The following is a 15,214-nucleotide window of genomic DNA, read 5'->3' on the forward strand; positions in this document are numbered from 1 at the left end:
TGGGTGTGTTTTGCCAACCATTACTGCAGAAAGGTCTGCAGATTGTGACAAAATGTCTCAAGCTAAACAGCCACAGTGATGCACTTTGTTCTCATAATAAAGCCAATCCATAAAGATGTCTGACATTTAACATGCAACTAGAGAAAGCTGTGTGATTTAAGTCAATTTACTTTGACACTTGGATCATAAAGAATAAAACAGGATTTTAAAACCGGCGTTGAATGACTTCAAACTACGGCAATCCAGGGAGTGACAAGTTGCCTCAGAAGTGTAATAAACTGCAACTATAAGGCTAAACACTGACTTATATTTGGCTCAGAAATACTGCACCGAGAGTGTTACTTTTTATATTTTGGTGCTTTGTATTCACGACCGGTATTCAAACTGCCTGTGGGCTTTTACCTCAGAGAGAGAAAAGATGATCTGCATGAATGAATGAAATATCTTAAGATCCCTGTGTTTACACATATATACCAAGGAAATGTCAATCAGATGCAAAATACAAAGGTTGAGCCCTGAAAGAAATGTCAAAAAGGTAGACTGGCTCTGTGATGTGTGAATGGGACCAGCACCATTTGATCAATAGCTCACCTGAAATGAATACAAGATTCGTTCTTACCGACTCAAAACAGCAGATGTGGACTCCAACTCCATTTGTCACAAACTTGGATGAAACCGTTTCAGCTGATGAAGTGGAGATTGCCTAAGATAACACATTTTTAAATATTTGTTATTGGTTGCTTTCCATTTGTGATGTTTATTTGAGGCTCTTCAGAAGTGTTATGCTGAGTTGTTACCACAGGAAATTACATGAAGTATAACCTGAAACAACCCTGTCAGGAGTATGAACAAACATAACGTTATGTGCCCTTCATGTTCTTCCTGTTTTTTTTGGTCTTGTATCATTTGCCCTGCTCAAGTCAAGTGGTCAGCTCAAACAGGAAGCGATAACAATAGGCAATACAACCAGCCATGCCACCAAGACATGTCAAGCTGACCCCAGCAATGCTGGGACGCCATGAGACAGCAAGGGCCGTCTCCAAAAGAGAAAAAGAAAAGACTGAGGAGGGAGCTGACAGATGAGGAGGTGGAAAACAAAAAATACAAGACGGGAGAATAGAAAGCAAAAAAAAAAAAAAAAAAAAAAAAAAAAAAAGTCGTCGACAAGACAGAAGAGGGAGAGGCAGGATGAAAGATAGGTCGATGTACCACAGGCTGATGAAATAGAGCGAGAAAGGCAAAGAGAGGAAGAAGCGGAACAGCAAGTCAGACAATAGTCAAACAGAGGAACAAAAAAAAAGACACTAAAGGAATAGGAGACAAATTAAGGAGAGGGTATGGGGGGGGGGATGGGCAGAGACAGGGGGAGCCCAAATATAAAGACAATGTCAGATTCAATACTTCTCTTAAACGAGAGAAGAATTAAGGAGGAAGAAGAAAGAGTGGCTGTTCTATATCTCGCTGCTCCTGAAACCTGAAAAGACCAATACGTAGAAAGGAACAAAACACCAGGGGGGTTAGATCAAGCGCTTGACTGCATTCAAAAGAGCCACAGAGGGAGTATAAGTGACACAATTAAGAGCATAACTGTCATTACAGCCAATCAACCCAGTGCCACCCACATGGCCACTGAGCAACAGAACCATCATGAAGAGGGATGAAGGACTGCTTATTCCCCTTAGCAATGCAGCAACGACTGTTAATACTGACTAGCACACATACCTAAAAGCCCTAAAGCCCATTGCATCGTAATGCAACAGCAACACAAGACACGTGTACAAAATCGTTCCATCAAAACATGTTCTTGTCTCATTTGCATCTTGAGAGAAGAGCTGACATTTAAATATAATCCTGCTGACATGCAAACTAAGTGCAGCCAATTCCATAGCCCGCGTGTGCATTAGAAAAGGAAAAAAGAAACGACGTGTGAATCTGAAACCAATCACAGTTTGATGTATACTCTCACTCAATAAAATAAAAACCAAATTTAATGAGCTTTCAAACTCCTCCACAGTGACATTTCCTCTCCCAATTCTCCATCTTTTACAACCATCATTCACCTTACCTCCATTTCTCTTTATCCCTGCTACCGCTTGCCTTTCCTCAACCCTCCCTCACTTAGTTTTTCATTTTAAACCCACTACTTTGCCTCCATCTTCTTCTCTCTCCATCCAAAACAACGGCCATTCCAGAAAGAGGGCCATCAATCTTCTTCAATGAGACCAGAGTGCGAGAGAGTGCCAAGGCTACAGCAGATTACTATCTCTGCTTACCTCCACTCAACACTGGATAACATATAGAAGGAGAGAAAGGGCAAATGGAGAGTCAGGGAGGGTCGAGAGTGAGTCAAAGAAACCATCTTAGATAGAAGATGGACATTAGATCTTAAAAGCCTCAAAAAAATAATAATAAAAACCAACTTCCTCTCCTGTCACCAGCAGAGGCTTGTCAAGAAAAGACACCCAGCAGCTGAAATTAAAACCTCTAATCCTAAGTGGCAACTCCAAACCTGATCCTTGATTTACTTCCACAGAGAGCTCTGCTTATGGAGAGACATGAGATACAGGTCTTCTGTTAGACTGAACATGAATCATACTCTGCATCCAAAACAGAGTTACAAATTTAGAATCAAAATATGTACTGTTACTGTAACTAATTTAGTTGTTAACTACGGTACCAACAGGTCATTACAGTTCAGTTTGAACGGGGAAGAAAAAGTGACGGTGCATGTATAGAAAGGAGGTGGGGGAACATGATGGAGCAAGCGCTGCTTAATTACTTAAACACTACACAGAAATTGTTGTTAGTGCATATGCGAATATTTCTGTGTGTTTCACAAAGTCCTGTAAGCCAATTATCCCGCCTGATGATATTTAGAGACTTCTGAAAGCAATGTGCGAATGTTTGTTTGACAAAGAACTGACACAACGGTGGAAAAGCCAGAGCTGTGACCTTGCAGCAGAGAGGGGTTTTTAACAAGCTGCCTCACTGCCCTGTGTGGTGCAGTGGCAATAATCTGCACACACACTGTGCATCACAGGTAAATCCAAGGCTGAGGACGTCCTTCTGAGGAAACCTTATGTGAGAAAAAGATTGGTTACATGGCAAAGTAGAGTTTTTGCATAGAAAATTCTGGGTATTTTTGTTGTTTTTTGTAATGCAGTGCAGCAAACGCTCAGTGAACTCTTATATTTATAAAACATGGCCTTCTCAAGCAGTCTGCAACCAAGGACGCAAGACCACCAGGCCAGCTCTGACAGCTACATCCACAATTGAGCATGATAGGGCTAATCGCTATGCAGCTTTCTCACTGAGGAAAAACCTACGTGGGGGGAGTTTTGTCAGGCATAATAAACTCTCCCTGCATTGTCACACCACTGTTGAGGAGGAAGGTTAAACTTAGAGCTGTCTGTAAAGCTGTCCCTCTGCAGCAGCAGTGCTCTGACTGGGGATCAGCATAGTGTGGCTTCTGTGGGCCACACAGCAACGAGTGGGAGGAGGCAGCAATGGGGCTCAGCCAGGCGCTAAAGACTTTGACACTAACATAATCACTGATAATTGATTCTGCTGGTGAGGAAGGTTTAACATTAAAGGATAAAAAACAGCAACGGCGGTGGCAGCACGGCGCTCTGGCTTAATATGAGCTGATGGGACTGACGCCACCTGTCACACACCATCTAATCACATGAAGACAAGATTCTCTAGACGAACACATATCATCAAATCACTACCGGCCTTGGACACGCTCAGCACCCTCAAAGCAGCTTTGATCAGCAGTGGGTCGAGAAAATCGAGGGGGCACAGAGGCTAAGGGCGGCGGAGGAAGAGGAGGAGGATGAGGACAGACAGACAAATAAGACAAACGTCCTTCACTATTGCAGGACAACAGCCCTGAGATATCACATGACACGACAGAATAAAAGCACAGTGTTTCAAAGAGATATATAGAAAGAAAGAAAAAACTGCGCACTAAACTGAATGCAGTTATTACAAGCAGTGTGAAACATTTGTTCCATACTCGCGGTAATGGCAATTGAGCTGCAGTCAGCTGACATTGCAGTTATAATTCGGCTAATGTTATTCTCATTAGCTTATAATAAAGTGACTACTATTATACTATAATAATCTTCCAACTGCCTTTTATTGTAAACTGCCAGCCTGTGGGAAACACTAATAAATCTGAGGCAATAAACCCATTTTAACCCGTTTCACCTGTGATCTGAGCAGACTGTTTTTGAAGATGGCTAACCACAGAACACTATTTCTAGTCAGCCTCACAGATTTGTTGTTAAAGTATAATGGAGACACATGAGCTAAGTCTAGTAGCAGTGACTGGGGTGTGCCTATTTGCTGAGTGAACTGATGAAGACGGAGGGCTCCCTGTAGCCTTACAGTCAGAACACTGATAAATTGGCCAGCATCCACCCTTTCCCCAACTGCAAGAAGGATATGTGTGCATGAGAATAAGTATGAACGCCTGCTAGACTGGAACTGACAACATAAAAGTGGCAATGCAACTGATTTCATGAACAACACAGGAGCACAAAGGAAAAGGAAGACCTCCATTATGTCACTAGCAGACGTGTCACCACGAAGGAGACAGTCGGACTATCGGTCCTCCAACCTAGCAATGGCAGACTCACCTTCTTAAATTAAAGGGTGCTTAATACAAAGCATGTCCCAGACAGACAAACACAAATTTCCACCTTGGGCTGCAGACATAAACACACATCACTTCATGTCGAAAATGACTGTTTGGAGATCAAAGGTTTAAAATATGCGAGGGTCAGATATCTTGCAGGGAAATAAAGGAGGAAAGATTGAGGCTGAGAGGGGAAAAAGGTAGCATCGGCAAATAAGAGATGGAAAGGGGACCAGAGAAAGCCCCAGGCTGATGGCAGCGGGGAGAGAAGAGGCAGACTGGATGATGAGCTAGTGAGAAAATGTAAATGAGAATCTGTCATGCAAAAAAAGGAAAAGAGGGGAAGAAAACGTGAGAGATTACTATAGGAACTGTTCGAGGAGAAACTGAAGAGCAGAACAAAGCTCAAAAGAGGAAAAAAGGGGGTGGGCAGTGCACAGGAGGAAACAGCAATCCAAGAGACATGACAAGCATGCACTACACAGCCTTTTGCTGTTAAAATGGGCCACATAGTTTCTAATATGTCCTTCAACATGTGGTGAAATCAGTTTTAGTCACCACAGAAAGAAAATGCAAAAAACACAAAAGATAAGAAAGGTAGCAACAAATAGTGAGGTAAAATAAGAAGACAGAGATGGTCCCTGAAGAGGTGACTCATGGCATCCCTTTGTCACAAGTCAAGACCACAGGGAGGAAGAGTAGGAGGAGTGTAGGCAGTAAAAAGGCAGCTCTTTTTCTCAGTCTTTCACTCCCTGGCTATCCTCCACCAGCAGCTGGAGGCTAAACTTAAGCTCCAGCAGCCACGAGGGAGAGAGGAACGGCCTTGGGAATAGGTCATCCACAACCACAGACCAAAACAAAACTCAAGCATCTGCATCATTAGCAAAGGAGCCCAGAGTCCCCTGATGTCTACCCACTGCACAACAGATCCCTCAGAAATGTGGCCACAACAATCCCCATGCACACAATCATCCGCTGCACAATCGCCATACAGCGATGTCAGCCTCCTCTTCATGAATATTCATCTGCCTCATTAACACTCAAGTGGGGAAACACAGCATATTGCAAGAGACTCCCGTTACTTGGAGAGAATGAAAGTTAAAGGCGGAGAGGAAAGGGGAAGAAGAGATGGGACACATGGTGAATGCAAAGGAAGGAAAGGGGAAGAAAAAGAGTAAGAGGCAAAGGCTTTGTTTCTTTGCCTTCAAACTTTTTTGAATCTCAGGAGAAGAGGGGAGGAAAAATGTCCTATATTGTTCCGGGAGCTGATACCCTCCAGTCGCTTTTCCTTATGAAGCCAGATAGGGCAGTATGAAAGCAGCGTCAGCAGCAGGGACATCGCAGCGGGAGCACAGGCTAAGAATTACAGACCGTTTTACCCTGTAAATCCTACTGCAATAAAGGCTTTAAAACAGCTGCAATTTCACCACTAATGTCTGGCTGCTCGCAGTAACTGCTAAACTGTGGGGGATATGTGTGAATACACCTCAACGCAAGCTGCAGCTGAACAGACACTCATGTGACTCCCCCTCCCTCTGTTCAGTAACAAAACACACTTACAGACGTAAGAAGCCAGTCTATATCGTACACAAAGTCTGTCAGTCCACTCGGCCACACGCTTTCTCTCAGAGCCACTTGCCAATAGAAAGACACACAAGCGCGCACGCACACACGCGTGCACAGACACACGAAGAGAAAGGATTATTTTCTCTTCATGTTGTAATGCTAGTGAATCTCTTAACAGGAACTGCCAACAGGGGAAATCTTCCATCCTGCAGCTGTGTCCTCAGAGAGACTCTGGAAACTGTAGAAATTTCCTTGACTCTTTTCTCGTCGTGGCTTTGGTTGCAAAAACAGCTTGGCCATTCGGGTATGAGGAGATGAGGCAGAGTCAGGTGCTTTTCTATAACGTTGCCCCACCAGAGTCGCTCTAGTCCTTTAAAAAGGGCAGCGGGAGAAAAACAAAAAAACAAAAAAAAAAAACTTGTGGTACCAAAATTGGACCAGGACTGTGGAAATCAATACTGCTGCTTACATGAGGGGCCTCCACTAAGGCTATTTCATATTTCACCATATATACACAGTTTCTGAGGAGAAAGAAAGAAAAAAAAACACAACCCCTCAATTTCAGAACAGTATGAACTATCGATTTCACAGTCACGATTCTTACTCTTTCTCTGCCCATTTCTGTCCTCTCTCTTTTCCATTCCCCACCTTTGATGTGGAACTCCTTCCCCCCACCCCCCAAACTTCTGTTAAATGAAAACTGTTTATTATTAGGCTTCTCGCGACGAAGAGGTCGTTACCGTCACATTTTTACATCTTTCACATTTCTCCTAAAAGAAATGTTTTTTCCATTGACATCACGAATCGATCGATCTGTAAGGTGAAACAGAAAAGCTATTTCTTGACAAAAGTGAATACCACTGCCCTTACCTTGTACACCTTTGAGATATTAAAAGGTGGGCCTCACAGAGTAACTTCCAATGGCACACCGTAACAATGCACTGCCTATTATAATGACTATATCGTGACTTGAGATGCATCACGACATCTATTTATTCACTGCTGAGGCCTGTACTGTGTACTATGGGCTTAGTGAGGTAACTTGAGATTTAACCCTGGGTTATTTAGTGCTACAGAGGTGGTTCACTCTTATCCTGGAACACCAACATGATAACTTAGATACATTTTTTTAAAACGTCCCTGAACTGTTTTATTTGAACCAGTCTTCTCTTAATTTCTTTTAACATTTCACCTACAAGTGATATGAATTTTAAATGCCAAACACTGTTGGAGCTTTAAAAAAAGTTGGATCTGATGTTCAGAGTATTTGGATGGGTCGCTGTTTTCCCACAATCTAATGCCAGTGTATCAGCAAAACTGAATCTGACTTTTGGGCAATGGCGCTTTTAACCAACTGTGTTGTCATTCATTTATATTCATACAGCTTTCCTGGGTCATGTGTTTTGCTGAGCAGTCTGGCAGAGACCGGGGACCTGGCCAGTTCAAATCACAGGTCCAAAGTCAGCATGCATGCATGATTTAAATACATCTAAATGGCAGATGGTGAGAGACCTGGCTGGGATCTGGCTTCAAGACAGAAGCAGTAATGCAGGAGAAGCAAAGGGATTAGAGTGAGGAATGACTTGGCTTGTCTTTAAGATTACTTTTCCTCTTAAAACATTCACTTCATCTGTGTCACTTCTGCTCTCTACTTGTTATTGGAAAATAGCTTCATGCAAGAGAGGTGGAAAACCATTCGATGCCGGCTCTGTCTGCATCAGTCACACACTGACACGCACATACACAAAGAAATACATTTCATCCTCCATATCCGAAACAGCCAAAGCACTGGCAGGCATTTGCGACCCCAATCCATATTTCAATTTCCCTCCTCTCATGCAAACTAATTCAATACTTGTTGCCTTCCCTCACAAGCGATCAGCAATATGAGAAATGAGCTTCTTCGCATGTTGCATCTAAAAAAGGTCCAATCTGAGACATTTTTGAATGCCTATATCAATTATGTCTTAGTAGTGCCGTGCATATGCAAATTGTCCTTAGGAGTAGCATTGCAGGATAGAAAATCTAAACTACAACCAAAAGAAAAATTTTTTAATCAAATGGCGTGCCATTTGAAACTCATACATTACACCACTGCCTGTGTTTATATCAACAACTTCATGTTTTCAAAACATTTAAATAAACATTAAGCTAACAGCATCGAATGAGTCAACCGAATGAGTAATTTGAATATGATGTTCATATATGGATTTCATTACCTTAGTTTTTCCTTTAAAAGAAATCACTTCAGCTTTTCACGAAGCCAGAACAAGAAGTATCAAAGCTGTATGCTGTGATGTGATCAGCCAATACTTTTTGAAATCGATCCAGCGACACAGCTCAGAAGACTGGACAGTATGGGCCTGGTTTTAGAGGAATTTGTGAATGTTCTTTTAATCAGGCTCATTAGTGGGATAAAATCTTCAATTCTGACATATTAAAGATTTTCAGTAACACCCAATTTCCTTACCGACTAGTATTGATGTACTGACCGGTGTAGCATTTTACACTGTTACACTCCAAACAAATTCACACATCTTGACATCTCCCACTGCTGCACACACCAAGAAAGGAATTCTCAGAAGAGCAAATAAAAATACAAATCTGAAAACATAGGATACAGTCTGAGCCTGATGGAGAAATGGTGCAGTGCTGAAACATTTGTTTGTTAAGGTCCACCACATTCTGCAGTAATTCACTTTTTACTTGACATTATATAGTGGATAGTATATCATTGATCCATTTTTCAATGCGCTCTGCATTTGACCCTGAAAATACACAAGCATGTGCGCACACACCGACGTACTCATTTGGTGTTGAAATGAGCAAAGATGAGTAACAACATCATCTCAAACTCAGGAACACGGGTGCACTCTTTGCCCATGTAAAGAGAGAGGCAAGCAGGTAATAGCGACAAATTTAGGGGCTTAAACAGCGACAGCTTTACGATGCCTGAGCGGCCTCTATGACTCCATTCCTGTCAGATTCTATTAGCCTGGCCTCCACCGTGTGCTTCGATTGGCTCTTGGCCTATTCCCAGCAGTTACAGAAGCACCACCCGTAAATAAACCAAATGGCTGCATCTTGTAGTATATGAAGGGGCGGGGGGCTCTTTGCAGCTGGGCGCTTGTGTGTAAAGAACATCTAACAGAGTGGTTGAATAGTTTAATATACAGCAGCGAGCTGAATGGACACAGTCAACTAGAGGGAGAGCGCGACACATCACTGTAAGAGTTTAAATTTGAGGAATACGAGAAGCCAGAAAGGCACTTTTAAATCGAGACAAGTGGTCTCAGTCCACACACACACACAGCTAGATACAAAAGGAAAAAGTGTGCCTATCTGCCAGCTGCCAGGTGGAAGTCTATGGAAAGGCCACCTGTCTAATAACCACTTTTGATGCATACAGCTCAGCAATATGAAACACAGCATCTGGCCTGTCCCCTCCAAACTGATCTTGTTAACAGCCTGATCCGTGTTCCTCTTACATAGAATTTATTTGGGCAGTTCACTCAGATTTAAAAAAAAAAAAACACAACCCACACACACACACACACAAGAAACACAAAAACATAAGTTTGTGTTTTTTTTGGTTTGTTTTTTTAAATGGCTTTTGAAGAACTGTGGAAAAATAATAAATTTCCTAGTACAGATTTAAAAAATAAATAAAAAATAAAAACAACTGCTGGCCTAAAAGTGAAGAAAGACTGACGCTGGCACAACAAAGTCACAATTACCTATATGTTTAAATTAACAGTCATTATATCCTATTATATCATGCATACTAGTGGAAAAAATATAAAAAGGACATTTACAATAGTAATAACATAATGATCTCAACCAAATGCTAGCTTCATTGCATGCATATACTCACTGAGCATTCACAGCTAACTATAAGAAAAGGTATAATTAAAAAATTTTTATAACCCAAAACCATGTGACTAAGGAACCTATTTGGTTTTCTTTTGTTGTTTTGGGTGTTTTTTGTTTAGACTCAAAAACATTACTAATTATTTGTAATTAAAATAAAAGTATATTTATGCTACCGATTCATACAGTAAAGCTCTAGCATCACATTTGAGTGAACTGTATGATTACTGTAATAAAGTGCTTTAATCAGTCAATGTAACTGGAAAACAGAGTGCTTGTCTTCAAAGAAATAAATCATAGGATTATTGTGTTTATTGCAACTTGGGAAATATCTGTTATACCTTCAAAACTCTGAAAAGCTGCTCCTCTGTGCCTGTCTGTGGCAAAGTGGCCTTCAGCATTAACAGGCTATTACTTGTGAAATGTAACTAATCAAATTGGAAAGGACATTGCTCAAGACCACAGAGTGGTGGCTAAAGACAGACTGAGGCAGCTGCACCACAGTGAAAGCAAAACTTTTTTTGTTTGGTTTTTTTTGTTTTTGTTTTTTTGTTTTTTTTAAATGGGACACATGAAATTAAAAAAAATGTTTTACTTTATTTATTTTAATCAAAATGGTTTTAATTTTAATTGAAATTGGTTTAAAAAGTTACAACAAAAAATATTTATGACTAAAGGGCCATTAAACTAGCAAAGAAATTGGACTGGACACCTGGTTGATTTCATTTATACATCTACTGCTTTCCATATATGTCATATTGAAATATCTACCAAAACTACACTGTTAGTTTCATTAGTCCTGTTCTTAAACAGTAGATTAGTTCACCTGCATTCAGAATATGAACCGAAAGTTTACCAGTTTGCATCTACTTCCTTTTCTGACAGACACAACAATGTCCGGAGAGTGAACAAAACACTTCCATACCAACACAATAAAAACAATGATGTGACATCACATCTTTTACAGTCACAGCTAGACAACTGTGACTTAAGTGCCAACAGCTGTTACACAAAACTGACTGGATGTTGAAATTCAGATCCTGAATCTGCATAGTTCGACCGTATTGTAAGCTTGAGGAACGAAGTCAGTATTTTATTTTGTGCAATGAGCTGCAGTTTAATAAAAAATTCAATTTCCCTCCACACCAAAACAAGTCACGAACTTGTACATCAAGAATCTGTCTTTACCAACAGATATGTGAAGAATGTGTGGATGTGTCACGGTTTAAGAAGATAAAATGAGAAAAATGCTAAGCCAGTCAAAGAGTTATCTTTTGGGATTCAAATTTGTTCACCATGGAATCTTCTGAATCAATCCAAACTCCCATTCAGAGCATTTCTGAACTCCCACATGCCCTTTGCTCATGCATACAATCGCAGCACAGCTGAGCAGAAAACTCTGTGGGACAAACCAGCTGAATTTTTAGCAAGCACTTAGCAGATCTTTTACTAGGAAATTCAGCTTTGCAAAAAAAAGTGTTCCACCAACTTTTGTCACATCACTAATAGAAAATACGAAATGAGACATGTTTACCTGCCCTTTCAGATGGCCACCTAATTATTTTAAGGATGCACTGTTAGATCTGGTCATTTATTCCAGCATGATGTGTAAAAAACAGCTTTTGGTGTCCTTATAGCCACAATAGTGAGTTTTGGGTTTTAAAACATGAATCCAGCAAGAAGAGGGACCTTTACAAGGCAACAGGATGAGAAACCCTTAAGCCTCTTAATAGAAACAAATGATCAGGGTCCACAACCACACATTTTGGTCTAGATCTCAAAGGTGAATTGACATTCAGCACCAATTTAAGTCCAGTGTCACTTAGCACAGTAACTGTCTTGTTTTGTTCCATTGGGAACATGGTGCAACAAGAATTTTACTTCTTCTTTTGGCTGCTCCCTTTATGAGTTGTCATAGTAGATCATCTGCATCCATCTCACCCAATCCCTAGTATTCTACTCTGTCACCAACCCTCCGCATGTCCTCCTTCACTTCATCCATAAATGATCTCTGTGGTCTTCCTGGCAACTCCATCTTGAACATCCTTTTTCAAATACATCCCCGATCTCTCTTCTGCACATGTTCAAACCATCTTAGCATTGCCTCTCTGACTTTGTCTCCAAAGAGCTCAACCTGAGCTGTCCCTCTGAAGTAATTATTTCGAGTCCTGTCCATCCTGGGTACTCCCAGTGAAAATCTGAGTTTCATCAACTCTGCCACCCTTTCTTTCACTTTTGCTGACGTCCTTCTGTCACAAATCACCTCAGGCACCCATTTAAACTCTTCCACCTTCACCGATATACCTGTGTCCTTCTCATTCATACACATTCTGTCGTGCTTCTACTGACTTTCATTCCTCTTCTCTTCAGTGCATACCTCCACCTCGCCAGGTTCGCTACCACATGCACACTACTCTCACAACAGACTTCTTACTCCCAGATTCTACAGGAGAATCTTAATATAAAACATACATAAATATAATACACCCACATTATCAGAGCCCAAGGATCTAAACTTGGCACACTAGTAAATCTTGAGCTCTGTCCACACTGGAAGCAATTTGCATCACTTTGAAGCCGACTGCTCGTCCCTGACAGACATTCCAGGCTCTAGTTGCCTAGGTAACCCACTAATGTATTTACCACCAGGTCATATGCCAGTCAAAGGTATCCTCTGCTCTTTTTGATAATGCTGTCCGTCGCTCGCCTAGAACTCCAGAAAAGTTGAAACCAGGTTATTTTGCCTGTAGTCACTTAAGTTGCAAAATTTCCTTCCCTTTCTATGGTCTCTAGTCATCACAACGCTTCCAGTATGGACACAGCTTTGGACCCCTGAAGGCTCTTACCTTTATCAGATATCACAAGGTTGCCTAGCAACCACCAAGCAACGGACTTAAATGTCCTGTTTTTAGCAGGTATGTACCTATGAAACGCTATGAAAGCATTTGATCATGTTTATTTCACAGCGATAATATCTATTAACTCATATTTCAATTATGTACGAGATATTATGATGCCAAAACACTGAGCAATGGGCTAAAATTACCTGTTTCTTGCCTTTCTGCAGCCCAAACAATACCGTAGCACTGGCATGTACTAGCGTCAGCACAAATCCATCTGGTAGTTCCTATTAGTACTTGGTTTCAAAGGAGCTGCAAAAGTTAATAATTATGAAAGAAGCAGGCTACTAAATTAGGTAAATTAAATAACAAAATTCACAAAAAAGAAAAGAATCCCCGCCTTCCTCCAATGGCAATGGACTTGGCCAATTAGCAGTAGATATTTGTTCAGTCATCCAACTCTAATGACTGCAACAGTTATTGCTATTACTGATTAATCTGATCATTATTTTTTAATTAAACTTGGTCTATATGTATCAGCTAAACTAAAATAAAAAAAAACATTAAATTGAACAAAGCAAAAGATAAAGTCTTCTCTCATTTTAATAAAAGCCAAATCCCCCCTAGGGGTTTCTATAAGGTCTACTGAAATCTTAAAGACGTTTTCTGATTTTTTTATTTATTTTTTCATAAACCAACAAACTACTAGTTTTTGTAGCTCCAGTACCAAATGTTTGCCATTCCATATTTCATTTAAATAGTTGTGGGTTAGATCCTTGAATTTGGATATCACAAAAAAAGTTATTCATAGAACTTTGAGTTCATTACTTTATCTAAAAGTCACCAGTTTTTTCCCCAGCCACCGTGCAGAGGTACTACAGCCTGCATTGCAGTAGCCTTTCTGCTTGACTCTCTCTTTTCAGATGCTTTCTGGCAGACTGAAACCTGCAGCTGTCCTGCACTGCGCATTGGGAAGCAACAGAGGGGAGAAGCCGTGGTCACTATTTGGCAGGATACTGAGGCATGATGAAGCATAACATGTTTTTTTCTAACATGGGTCTCATTATTTTGCATATCCATGTGGAAACGTTCAGACTGATAACTCTTGCCGTGACAACCCAGACGTGACAGTCATGGCATAAAATTGCACAAAACAATCCGCGGAAAAGTGAATCAGAAACGGAAACAGTATAAATAAGTCCCGAGCCGCTACCTACCTGCTAACAATAGCCAGCTAGCGGCTAATATTGAAGCTCTGTAAAAGTGCTTCCAGCGTTAAATTACGGCCAAACTTTAAACGCACTTTACCATAAAGGAATCAATAAAATTCGTAAATAACAGGCATATGAAGAGCTCATTTTACATCTTTAAAACTCACCTTTGTTTCGCACTTGAACGAAAGAGATGAAGGATTTTTGACAAGAGCTGTCACTGCACTTCCGGGTTAGACTGTGACGTGTCCGAACGCCCAATAAGCGACTGGCCATGCTGGGATTGTTTTGGTTTTGACTCTGGGTGTTACGGGAATATACAAATTTCCTATTTAATTACGAGCAGCTGTCTGTCATCAAAATCAGTAGACTAGCACATTTACTATCACTCGTAGACAAACTACATTTTCTTTATTTTGTTTGGTTTAGCTGTAGGAATTTCTTTTCGTTTTTTAAGATAAGAATTAAAAGAAAGCAAAGGGCACATAATAAGAATAAGCCTCAGATAAGAAATTCACTGAGTTATGGTAAAAGGTTTGTAGTCTGAGTTGCTCTAAATTAAAAGTATTTCAAACAAGGAGCTTTTCCCTTGACCTCAAAATAATTTAGTGGCCCTTAATTATAACCAGAATAAGAAAAGAAGAGAGGATATTTTAAAATAATTGTTAATTGAGAAACCAGAGATTGCTGAATCAAACCATCAAGGATTGTAATCCTTTATCTCCAGATTATTATTAAACCATCAGGCAGAAACCATGAGTGCATTTTGAGACAACAAGCTCTTTTGTCCTCACACGTTATATCATTGCTATAGCTAATATTTTCTGTGTAGTATATATAAATACTTATAGTCACATTAGATTAAGTTTCTATGGATGTCATATATTTTATATGCACTGATGTGTGAGATTCATTATATTATTAGTTGTAAAATCAAAAAATAATTTAAAAAAATGTAAAAGATTTGTGATATTATGTGTGAAATTCCAAAAACTTAACACAATATGACAAAACCCTTTAAGTATTTCAGAAGTCACATTCTGTACAACAAATATACATAACGATATGTTTTATATATATATATA

General features: G+C 40.3%; 1 protein-coding gene across 2 annotated transcripts in view; it reads right to left on the reverse strand.

The window, feature by feature from the left end:
- spop (speckle type BTB/POZ protein) overlaps positions 1 to 14,401 on the reverse strand; it is a 94,853-nt gene extending 80,452 nt beyond the window's left edge. Inside the window, exons 1-2 of one of the 2 annotated variants that reach the window (XM_005726206.2) lie at positions 14,297 to 14,401; positions 620 to 703 (exon numbers count right to left, since the gene is read on the reverse strand). The gene's annotated coding sequence lies outside the window, so the exon portion shown is untranslated. The remainder of the gene's footprint in view (positions 1 to 619; positions 704 to 14,296) is intronic. The other variant, XM_005726205.2, reaches the window with a different exon arrangement.
- Between the last annotated feature and the right edge of the window lie 813 nt (positions 14,402 to 15,214).

Source organism: Pundamilia nyererei, unplaced genomic scaffold (assembly GCF_000239375.1).
Source record: "Pundamilia nyererei isolate P.nyererei 1_Seehausen unplaced genomic scaffold, PunNye1.0 scaffold00018, whole genome shotgun sequence".
Taxonomy (NCBI): Eukaryota; Metazoa; Chordata; class Actinopteri; order Cichliformes; family Cichlidae; genus Pundamilia; species Pundamilia nyererei.